The sequence below is a fragment of the Girardinichthys multiradiatus genome, chromosome Y (genome assembly GCF_021462225.1).
Source record: "Girardinichthys multiradiatus isolate DD_20200921_A chromosome Y, DD_fGirMul_XY1, whole genome shotgun sequence".
Taxonomy (NCBI): domain Eukaryota; kingdom Metazoa; phylum Chordata; class Actinopteri; order Cyprinodontiformes; family Goodeidae; genus Girardinichthys; species Girardinichthys multiradiatus.
The window spans coordinates 41,012,528-41,025,218 of NC_061818.1; the positions used below are offsets into that span (position 1 = coordinate 41,012,528).

General features: G+C 41.7%; 1 protein-coding gene across 2 annotated transcripts in view; it reads right to left on the reverse strand.

Moving 5' to 3' along the window:
• The window catches only part of LOC124864113 (double C2-like domain-containing protein alpha), an 80,094-nt gene extending 68,817 nt beyond the window's left edge, over positions 1–11,277 (reverse strand). For both annotated transcript variants that reach the window (XM_047358742.1, XM_047358743.1), the window contains exon 1: positions 10,929–11,277. The gene's annotated coding sequence lies outside the window, so the exon portion shown is untranslated. The remainder of the gene's footprint in view (positions 1–10,928) is intronic.
• Positions 11,278–12,691: the final 1,414 nt, after the last annotated feature.

Genomic DNA, 12,691 nt, shown 5'->3' on the forward strand with positions numbered 1-12,691 from the left:
ACAGACACAGGTCAGAACATAGACTAAATTAGGAGCTTTGTTTTTTGATTGAGCTGTTTTTGTAACCACATTACTGGAGTTGAGGATACTTACATTCCTCCAATTAGGCCAAAGACGGATTCATTACTTGAAGAGACCAATTCACCTTTTTCCAGGTGAGAACCATGGCCTCAGACTAAGAGGAGCTAACTCTGCAGATACCAAGGATAAAATGTCAGATTTCCAAACTAAACACCCTCTTCTCCATGACAACACCTTGGGAGCCGGTCAATGAACAAGGGGCGACCATGATTGTGTCCAACCTGCACTGGGAGCTTCGTTCCAAGAATACAGGCGTATCTTTTGTGATACAAGAACCAGGTAGTCCTTAAAAACCACCCAGGTCCATATCATTCTTCTTGTTGCAAACTCAACAGGTGTTAAGCTTAAATGATTGTTTTTTGTGACTCAAAAGTGAGAAGAACATTATTAATTAATAATAGACACATCATTTGGCCTTTCTTCCAACATGTTGCCACTAAATATGTAAAAAATATGAAATATATTTTGTTCTTTACACAAAATAAATAAATGAATAAAAGACTAATATAAGACTTTTGTCCTTAACCCTGAGAGAAATTGTTTGTTCTGATAGCTCAATAACAGACAAATAATGTGAGAAAATTAAAAGTTAGAGAAACCTGGTTTCTGTTGTGTCCATGATTCTGAATGATCACACCTTCTAACTCAGGAGAGGTTTGTAAAAGTGTCAGAAAATGAGTCCATTGTTACAGTTTATTCATCTGCATCGACTCAACTTTCTATCAATGTTTTCATTCATTTCTGTATTTTTCACACATGCCTTGAGTAATTACAGCCTCGCAGGATCTTCAGAAATGTTCAAAATGTTTATCAGTTCCTAAACATGAAAAAAGTCCCGGAGGTGCTGGAGGTAGAATTAGACCACAGAAAAGTCTCAGACACTTCAAGGTTTGATTTTAAATAGAGCTTTTTAGAAAATGCTGCAGATTTGATGTTTTTGACTCCCAGATGGTCAAGTCACAGATGCAGAAACGTGTTGTTGGCAGAAACAGTTGGAGCATTTAGCATTGTTACCTCCTGAACCCGCCTCTTATTCTCTGTCTAATTAAACATGCTTGGTGGCAAAAAGAGGATTTACCTCTCTTTCAAACATCTTGCCTGCTTCTCTTTGGGATATGAAATCCTCTGTTCACAGGAAGCTCCACGTTATAATTGAAACCGACCGACCACTGCATGAAAATCAAAACAGGGACCCGATGTTCCAGGCTGATGGCTGCTTTCAGCAGAGGCGTCTCTGATAAGAAGAGGAAAATGATGCTCGAGGTATGTTCCGTAAGTGTTTGGGTTTTGGTTTCTTTTGTGTCTCTTGTTTTTACCATCCACCCGTTGCTTATTACAGGTCCTTCTCAAAATATGAGCATATTGTGATAAAGTTCATTATTTTCCATAATGTCATGATGAAAATTTAACATTAATATATTTTAGATTCATTGCACACTAACTGAAATATTTCAGGTCTTTTATTGTCTTAATACGGATGATTTTGGCATACAGCTCATGAAAACCCAAAATTCCTATCTCACAAAATTAGCATATCATTAAAAGGGTCTCTAAACGAGCTATGAACCTAATCATCTGAATCAACGAGTTAACTCTAAACACCTGCAAAAGATTCCTGAGGCCTTTAAAACTCCCAGCCTGGTTCATCACTCAAAACCCCAATCATGGGTAAGACTGCCGACCTGACTGCTGTCCAGAAGGCCACTATTGACACCCTCAAGCAAGAGGGTAAGACACAGAAAGACATTTCTGAACGAATAGGCTGTTCCCAGAGTGTTGTATCAAGGCACCTCAGTGGGAAGTCTGTGGGAAGGAAAAAGTGTGGCAGAAAACGCTGCACAACGAGAAGAGGTGACCGGACCCTGAGGAAGATTGTGGAGAAGGGCCGATTCCAGACCTTGGGGGACCTGCGGAAGCAGTGGACTGAGTCTGGAGTAGAAACATCCAGAGCCACCGTGCACAGGCTGTGTGCAGGAAATGGGCTACAGGTGCCGCATTCCCCAGGTCAAGCCACTTTTGAACCAGAAACAGCAGCAGAAGCGCCTGACCTGGGCTACAGAGAAGCAGCACTGGACTGTTGCTTAGTGGTCCAAAGTACTTTTTTCGGATGAAAGCAAATTCTGCATGTCATTCGGAAATCAAGGTGCCAGAGTCTGGAGGAAGACTGGGGAGAAGGAAATGCCAAAATGCCAGAAGTCCAGTGTCAAGTACCCACAGTCAGTGATGGTCTGGGGTGCCGTGTCAGCTGCTGGTGTTGGTCCACTGTGTTTTATCAAGGGCAGGGTCAATGCAGCTAGCTATCAGGAGATTTTGGAGCACTTCATGCTTCCATCTGCTGAAAAGCTTTATAGAGATGAAGATTTCATTTTTCAGCACGACCTGGCACCTGCTCACAGTGCCAAAACCACTGGTAAATGGTTTACTGACCATGGTATCACTGTGCTCAATTGGCCTGCCAACTCTCCTGACCTGAACCCCATAGAGAATCTGTGGGATATTGTGAAGAGAACGTTGAGAGACTCAAGACCCAACACTCTGGATGAGCTAAAGGCCGCTATCGAAGCATCCTGGGCCTCCATAAGACCTCAGCAGTGCCACAGGCTGATTGCCTCCATGCCACGCCTGCATTGAAGCAGTCATTTCTGCCAAAGGATTCCCGACCAAGTATTGAGTGCATAACTGTACATGATTATTTGAAGGTTGACGTTTTTTGTATTAAAAACACTTTTCTTTTATTGGTCGGATGAAATATGCTAATTTTGTGAGATAGGAATTTTGGGTTTTCATGAGCTGTATGCCAAAATCATCCGTATTAAGACAATAAAAGACCTGAAATATTTCAGTTAGTGTGCAATGAATCTAAAATATATGAATGTTACATTTTCATCATGACATTATAGAAAATAATGAACTTTATCACAATATGCTAATATTTTTAGAAGGACCTGTATGTTCTAAAAGATATTACCATATTAGTTAATTCCTTAAGATTTAGTTTCTTGCTTATTTCGTGTGTTCTAGTTTATTTCCCTCAGGTTTGTGTTTTCATTTTCCCCGTGGTGTTTCTTTGTCCTGTCCAGGGTGAACCCTGCCTCTCGCCCATAGACTGCTGGAGATAGGCACTAGCTTCCCCGCGACCCACTATGGAAGAAGCGGTATAGAAGATGACTGACTGTTTCTTTGTTTCTAAGTTCAGCTTCCTTTGTGTTAATTAGTCTCCTTCTTTCTGCTAACCCTCTGCCTCAGCGGCTTCACATTATATCCTGATGAACACAGCAGCATCCTATGTCATTTTCACACTTCCCTCAGTATATAAGCTCTCTGGTTCCCATTGTTTGCTGCTGGATCCTTCCATTTCTATTTCCCATATGCTCCCCATTTTTCACGCCTGTGACAATGTGCTTACGTTCAGCTTTTCTTGTGCTTTTTGTAAAAATTTTCCATTTAATTATTGAAGCAGTACTCTGCTCATCCCATGTTCCTGTCTCAGCTAACCAACACCTCATGACAGCTAGAAGATAGAAACAGCCCTGAAGCCTCACAGAAGAGGTGGCACCTGATTTTTCTCTGCTTCCTCCTAACTTATAAGAAGATGACCAGAAAATGTTGGGTTTGAACGATGAACAAAATGTATTCCTAGTTCACACTTTCATAAAGTCCTTTCACATGCTTGCTTTTTAAAATTATTTTATTCACAACAGCTTCCAGACCAACAAATTGTTGATGAAAGCACAAAAGTCCAAAATGGTCCGAAACACATTTAAGGTCTTCCTCACTAACCACCCTTCATCCTGAAGGACCTGCTGAAACTTTATATCCAGCCCCAAGGTTTTTCTAGAAGGAACCGAGGTTCTGGTTCCCTTATCACGTCAGGTCCCTGAGATTTTTGAAGTCATGGATGGATTTGAGACCTGCAGAATGATCACATCTGAACAGTAACTGCATGATCTAATCTGCTTTGGGCCAAATGAGCAAAGGAACCACAAGGTGCTGTACAGGAGGTCCATTGTAAAACATATCTCCACAGTTCAGCTTACCTTTTAGACGTTTCTTGACAGTTTCTTACCTTTGTGGGTTTTTATGGGCTGTAAACCTAAAACCCTTAAAGACGGACACCTCCTTTTGCTGAAACAGGACAGCACTCTATGTTTTTCAGCTTCAGGGATCTGAATGAATATGGATGTTTGGTCAGCAGGGATCTCAGAGGAGATTTGAGAATGTTTCATTAGTTGGTCTTAATGAACCAGTGAAGAGGTTTGTCCTAAAGTACTACAGTAGGACATATTCAGAGATGCCAGGGTTTCTACAGAGTAGTAGCCGGAACCATTTAGGTTTTGGAAAAATTCTTGCTGCTGCACAGTTCTGTCCAGTAATACCTTTGGATTGTGGCGTTTGGACATGTCTGCTGCTGCTGCAACAAGGTGCCATCAGTGAGACAATCAAGTTTTTGCACAGAAACCTTCTGATAGGACTATTAGACACAAACATTACAGAAGGTGTCACGGTGTGACATTTTGGACTTTGGTTTTGGTGTCTTGTGATGGTTTATTTTGTCTAGATGTTTCTATCATGTTTATTAGTTTCTTTTCCTCCCCCTACCATCTCCTTGTGTGTATTGTGTTCCTCTAACTCTTAGTTCCTTTTGTTGTTGCTTTCCTTTTTTTTGTATTATTATTATTCACCCTTGGATTCTTATTTAGTATCTCTGTGTTTAGTTATGGTTATGTATTTGTTCTTATTCCAGCTTTAGTTATTGTTTATGTTTGGTTTGTTTATTTTGTAATTTACATTCTTTTTATGGCCTCTTTGTTTATTTCATAGGTTATTGTTTTTGTTTCTGTTTTCCCTCTAGTTCTCTCTTTACTTTAGTAATTCCAAAGTATTCTAGTTCTTTATTTTCTCCTCTGATTTATTCTCTTGCTTAGTTTGTGTTTTCTGTTTATTGTTTATTTCCTTTCACTCTTCCTCAGCCTTTATATTTGTTTCACCTGTTCCTTCTGCTTCCCTGCCTCCTTGTCGCACCTGTTCTCAGTTCTCTTGATTCCCTGCCTTTGTCTTTCCCCAGGATATTAGTTGGTTTGGTGTCTCTGTTCGTTGCTGGTTCCTTTTGTTTGTCATACCTCGTTCTCCTCCTTGTTTATGCTTTGTTTTTGCATTACCTTGCCTTGGGAATCATTTGCCACGCCTTGTCTTGGGAAACCTGCAGTGATTGTTGTAAGCTTTGTATCTATTCTGTAGAATTGCGCCACTCAAGGTGGCTGCAGGTTGGAGTAGCTCTGTTACTTTTGATTCTGATTTATTCTTTTTTGGGAACTATTCCTCTTGTGGTGGATACAGTTGATTTTCTTTTTTTTTTTTTTTGGACAACTGTCCTCTCCGGTGTCAGATGCTGTGCAGCTTGGAGGATTTTTCCTAATACTTTCTATTTTTGGACATTTGTTATAATGCATTGCTATGGAAACGGGGTTGTTTCTTACAACTAGGAACAGCTGATTAATATCTCAGAAGCTCAAATAATACTTCAACTATAACCCCAAATCCCTGATGAGTTGAAAAGGAGACACCGTGGTTGCAGAGCACTAGCTAAGAGAAGAGAGAGAAGGAGGAAGTTCAAACCATCTCTTCCTTCGATTATGATGGGCAATGTGAGATTGTTGGGAAACAAGTTGGATGAACTCCCAAGCCCTACAAAGGACCCAGCCAGAGTACGGGGCATGCAGTATCATGTGTTTTACTGAGACATGGCTGCAGGATCATATCCCAGACTCCAGCGTCTCTCTGCCGGGCTTTTTAACCATACGAGCAGACGGAGATTTAAAGAGGAGCGGCAAATGTAAAGGAGGTGGACTGGCAGTACTTGTGAACAACAGATGGTGTAATCCAGGACATGTAACTGTGAAGTGTCATCTCTGCAGTCCAGATATTGAACTGTTGGCAGTAAGTTTTCGTCCATATTATTTACCCAGAGAGTTCACCAGTTTACGTTCCACCTTCCGCTATTGCCGACACTGCATGTGATGCCACCAGCTCAGTTGTTGCTAAGCTACAGACACAACACCCCAATGCGTTTGTGGCAATTTCTGGTGATTTTAACCATGCTTCACTCTCTGCTAAACTTCCAACGTTTCAACAGTTTGTCAGCTGCTCTACCAGAGAAAACAAAACATTGGATTTGTTTTATGCAAATGTCAAGGACTCATACATCTCCACAGCACAACCTCCTCTAGGCAAATTAGATCACAATCTTGTTTTTCTCTGCTCGAAATATAAGCCCCTTGTTCAGAGGCAACCTGTAATAAAGAGGACTGTGAGAAAATGGTCACTGGAAGCTGAAGAAGCTCTGCAAGGTTGCTTTGAGGCTACAGACTGGGACGCACTGTGCCAGCCACATGGAGAGGACATCAATGCCATGACTGAGTGTGTAACCGACTGTATAAACTTCTGTGTGGATAACATCATCCCCACCAGAACCGTGAGATGCTTCCCCAATAACAAACCTTGGATCACCAGTGACCTGAAGGACCTGCTTAACAAGAAAAAAAGAGCCTTCAGAGAGGGAGACAGAGAATTATTGAGTTTACAGAAGCAACTTAAAGTCAAGATAAGAGACAGCAAGGAGGTGTACAAGAAGAACCTGGAGAGCAAGCTCCAGCAAAACAATATCAGAGATGTGTGGACAGGGATGAAGAAGATCACAGGCTTCAAGCAGAGGGATGATCGGACCGATGAAGGTCTGGACAGAGCCAATGAACTGAACACATTCTTCAATAGGTTCAGTTCAGAAACAATCTCAGCATCCTCCTCTCCTGCTCACAGCCAAACAGACATCCCACCTTCCTTTGACCCACAGGACACACAGCTGTCCAGTAACACCTCACATTTTTTATCTTCCACCTCAGCCCTAGACCCTTCTGCTTCTACATGTTTGCCTTCAACCATATCAGAAGATGCTGGTGCTTCCTTTGCTTCCCTCTTCCACCTGTGTGTCTCAAGAAGTCAAGTGAAGATGCAACTGGAGAGATTGAATAGGAATAAGGCTGCAGGTCCAGATCATGTCAGCCCTAGAGTCCTGAAGGTCTGTGCAGAGCAGCTCTGTGGGATTCTGCAGCACCTCTTCAACCTTAGCCTGGCCCAGAAGAAGGGTCCGGTGTTGTGGAAGACCTCCAGTCTTGTTCTGGTACCAAAGAAAACTCACCCATCAGTCCTCAATGACTATAGACCTGTTGCCCTGACATCTCACATCATGAAGGTCCTAGAGAGACTCCTGTTGGCCCACCTGAGTAAGCAAACAGTAAACCATCAGGACCCCCTTCAGTTTGCTTATCGCTGTGGAGTTGGAGTTGAAGATGCCATCATACACCTGCTTCAACAAACCCAGTGTCATCTGGACAAAGCCAGTAGCACTGTGAGGATCATGTTCTTTGATTTCTCCAGAACATTTAACTCAATCCAACCTGATTTGCTTTGTCAGAAACTCCAGAAGACTCAGGTGGAGGCCTCAACAATCTCCTGGATCAAAGACTACCTGACAAACAGACCACAGTTTGTGAGACTGAAGGGTTGTGAGTCTAACCAGGTAGTCAGCAGCACAGGAGCACCACAGGGGACGGTACTCTCACCATTCCTTTTCACTCTGTACACCTCAGACTTCCAGTACAAGACAGACTCCTGTCCTCTGCAGAAATACTCGGATGATTCTGCAGTTGTTGGTGGATCAGAGATGGACAAGAAGATGAGTACAGAAAGGTGGTGGACCACTTTGTGGCATGGTGTGGAAACAATCATCTCCTTTTGAACGTGACTAAAACAAAGGAGATGATTGTAGATTTTAAGAGAAACAGGAATAAGTCAAAAACTATTTATATCATGGTAGAAGAAGTGGAGGTGGTGGAGGAGTATAAATACCTCGGTGTTCACCTGGACAACAGACTAGAGTGGAGATGCAACTGTGAAGAAGGGACAGAGCAGACTGTACTTCTTGAGGAAGCTTAGGTCCTTTGGTGTTTGCAGCAAGATGCTGCATATCTTCTATAAGTCTGTTGTGGAGAGTCTGATCTCTTCTGCCATCATCTGCTGGGGAAGCAGCATCAGAGCCAGGAACTTAAAAAAGCTCAACAAGCTGATAAAGAAGGTTGGCTCTGTTCTGGAGACTCCTCTGGAACCTCTGGAGATCATTGTGGAAAGACGGATTCTTCATAAAATGAAGAACATTATGGAGAACCCTGAGCATCCTCTTCATGAGACTGTCCTACAACAACAGAGTGTCTTCAGTCAGAGGCTTCTTCAGATCTGCTGTAAGACGGAGCGCTACAGGAGATCCTTCCTGCCCACAGCCATCAGCATCTACAACGACTCTTTGAGGAAACCTTCATAATATGAGCTACAACATTTAATTTCCCTTTGGGATTAATAAAGTATTTTGAATTGAATTTGAATTGAATTGAATTGAATTGAATTGAATCTAGGCTCTGGTTCATTTCCTGCAGTGTTTTTGCTACGTTTTGGACCTTGTAAATAAATCTTTGAATTACAAAGATGATCCTGCCGAGCTCTTGTCTGCACTTTGGTCCGATCCTAAACCACAACGTGACAGAAGGCCGAAGGTCCCAGCCAACCCAGCAACATCGAGTCACACCCTGACTAGGACTCTGCTTTCAGGGGCCACAGGATTGTTTCAGGGTACTTTCTAGGGGCAAAACAAGACCCAGGCTCCATCAAACTGACAGAAAGTTCACAACTTGACATGAGAAAGGTAGTCAGAGGTGTCAAAAGGCCGGATCAACAGGACACAACCACCACAATCAGGAAAGTGAATGTAGGACCATGGTCTGACCACTGGCATGTCCATCTCATCTTACAACCTAGAATGCTTTGTATGAATGTGCATTCTTCCATGATTTCCTACAGAGCAAATACAAATTATAATATGTGGAAATATCAGTTTTTAAATTTTAAATTGGGTAATAGCTTCATATCAGTCCTTCACCTTTAAAAGATTGAGGAGTTGACCTAAAGAAATTTACACAAGCATATTGCTGCTCAGGGAATGATCGGGACATTATACACATTAATTATTACCAACAATGAAAATATAGAACTTTGTTAGTTCTGAGACCTAAAATAGTACCAGATCTGCTCTCAGTATTGCTGTTTATCCTTTACAGAAGCAAATGTTTCTTCTCTGGTTGTCATCTGTAGCTCAAACCCAACATGGAGTATGGATTTTCCTCCCTTTGTGAGCTGTAAGTTGATGAAGGAGAAGAGCTAGCATGCAGGGTTTACAGTTGCCTGTAGAAAATTATTTACTGACTACAGGAACAATCCCATTTCACTTTGAGAGCGTGTTTAACATGCCCCATCTGAAGCCACAGATTAAGCTTCATTTTAATAAAGGTACAGCAGCAAACAGTGCAGCAAGTAGGCATGCTTAGACCTGTCCAAGATTCACAGAGACATGTCCGTAGGTGGATGATTATTGAAACAGACAAAACAAAATTAGCTACTTCAAAATTTCATTTCACTGCATATAAACAATCGATTTACTGCAGCTGCTAACATACCAGATGTAGCTAACAAAATCAATCTTCCAGCAGCAGAATCAATACTAAATCCAAACTAACAGATATTTTACAAACTGGATTTTTAGAAATGTTTTCCAACGGAAGGTTTACGGTGTATCCGTGTAGACGCTGACGTGATGTTCATGCTAACAACCACAGTGGAGATGTACCTTTTCATTTTTGCTCAGCTTTGTTCAGACTCTGTCATTAATAAACTTGTCAACAATGCCCTAATTGTTTCAGGGGAACCATTGGCCTAGCGCTACTTTACCCATGCTTAGGTTTACACACCTGACTTCAAAGTCACATGTGTCTGTAATATTTAAGTTATTGCCACCCAGCTGCATGGAGGTGGATGTTTCTTCGGCCATTTGTTGGTATATCAGAGACCCTGTGGATTAAATTTTATTACTAACATAGAATCTGGAGGACTGGACCCAGGGAAGGTTTTATCTTTCCTTGCTTGAATTTAATGCAGAAATCTAAACAATCTGTGATGATAACAGGGTGAAAGAACACCTCAGCTATTGTGAGGTTGATTTAGATACTTGCTTTGCCTGTCTGAGACTGTAGGTAGCGCTATGCACATTTAAAGCAGATTTTTTTGTTTCAACTGATCTGATGATGTTCCACATAAAATGCTCCTGCAGAACAGCATCCAGATTTTAAAAATAGATGTTTTAAAGGAAACTTCAAGCTTCATCCTAATATCAAAGCATTTTACATATTCTGGGTGATTTTATTTGAAGTGGAGGAAATATTAGAGGACTGCAGATGCATTGCATGCATGAAAGTGAAATATTTATACCTCCCTTTTAGTTCTGTTTGTTCCCTGTGACACCAGAGCTTTTACTGGAATAAATGAATATTTTCAGAATTCCACAGAACCTCCACTTGACTCAAAATATTCAGGAATCAGTAGGTTTGCAAGGATTTCCACTTTTATTTAATCAATTAATCTCAGTTATATACAAAATATTCCATGTTTTGCCCTTTTTAAATAGATAAAATTACATAAAGCCCTACAGTTCTTTTCCTGCTATACACCAACTCTAATACTGGAGTCCCTGCAGACGGAAATCTATTGCATATTTCAAATATTTCTCAGAAGAGTAAGCAAAACGAATATGCTACAGTAAAACAGTGAAAAGAGTCATGCAAAAGCCATTGCAAATGCACTTTTTAAATCTGAACAGACACACAAGGAGAAAAAATACCAAATCTTTTGAGAAGTGCCTGAAATCCAAACCTTCAGAGCTGAGAATGAAGAAGAGCTACGTTTCTTACCTTTGATTATGGGAGTGGAGGAGATTCCTGCACAAACAAGTGGACGAAGAGTGTGGACTGACAGGTGGTGAGACGGGCAGCGAGCAGCCGAGGAGTCGGCAGGAGGAGGTGGAGGATTAGGAGGAGGAAGAGGAGGGAGATCTCCTTGTGACAGGTCCAGACTTTTAACTCCTTCTGTTTCCGCCTCGCTGCTCCTGTTTTCACTGTGATTCCAGAGTGTTTAATATCTCGCCAAGCTTCACATTCATCTGAAATGTCAACAGCAATGAAGCTCTTCCTTTAATCACACTACACATGTATTAGATTAACTCACCTCCCTCCTCAGGCTGCAGATTGCAGAGGAGGTGGGGGCAGAGTAAAATAATGTGCCAACAGCAGCATCTGCCTTTTTCCTTCTCTGTGTATAATTTGGGCTTAATGATGCCTAATGATACATGTGTGCATCCAACATACATCACATAGGAAGCCTGTAAAAGATCTGGCCTCCTCCTTCTCTTCTCCTGAGTGGTCAGACACAGAGGTGTCCCTGGGGTGAAGGAACCCCTTGTTAAAAATCTTCCTCCTCCTCTCTACAGATCATCCACCCACTCACAGCAGCTCCCTCCATCCAAGCATGCCAAACGGACAGGAGGAAGCCGGACATTATTTTTCATTTCCATCCACACACTCCTCTGCTCTCGCTCCTTTCTCCTTACCTGATCCAGGTACCCTGACAGTGAAACCACACCTGCTGCTGCTGCTTTTTGACTTGTAGAAGCAAGATGGAGCGGTTTCCTTTAGCTTTGTGTGTTGGTTTCCCACCAGCAGAAGCTTCAGAGAGGATGTTCAGCCCAGCATCTCCGGCAAGATGTCAGGATGACAAATATCAAAGTTTGGAGTCATATCTTCTATTGCAGGAGCAATAGAAGATGCAAACAAGCTGTTTCAATTTGTCATAATTGGGTTTGTAGTAGAACCAAAGGGCAGAGAAGGTTTTAATATCCTTAGACATTTCAGACACAGAAACAGGAGTATGGCATGCTCCAACATGACCAGAATACCAGACATGACAGAACGTCTTGGAAGACGGGACTAACACAAGGAACCGGCGGGGAACAATGAAGAGCAAAGAGCTTAAATACAAACAAGGAGAACCAATGAACAGAAGGACAGAGTAATCCTGGGGAAGAAGGAACGTGTGGGTCAGACTGCAGGGAGACGAAACCAATTAACAAGTCAAAACAGAACTTTGGGCAAACTAAGAACCAGACCAGCAGAAATAAACAAAAACAAACACCAGACACCAAAGAAAAATAAATAAATGGAATCAATGGAAATGAGCAGCATTTATGAACAATATGATAAAACCAAGGAGATTTTAACCGGAGTATGGCTCTTTCAGGAAAGTTGGTTAAATTACACACACTTGGCACTGACTGCATTTATTTTCGGGTGTCAGAGTAAAATAAGCTGAATAAAATGCAGGGCAAACATTTCAGGTGTTTGTAAAGATTTTGATAAACATGCATACTTTAACTTCACAGTTATACGCTGTTCTTTGTTGAAATTATGTGCACGGGGTTTATTAGATATATATGAATATTTTAGTAAGATGCGGTACCACAAAGGGGAGACTATGACCCAACAGCGTGTAGAACCACAGAACCAAAACCTCAGCAGTGTTTTCTAATGTCATCCGCCTCTCACCCTATATGAGTCCTAAGGGGTGAGAAAGCAAATCCTGCATGGCATTCTTCTGGTAAGATCTCCTCAGCAGAAAGACC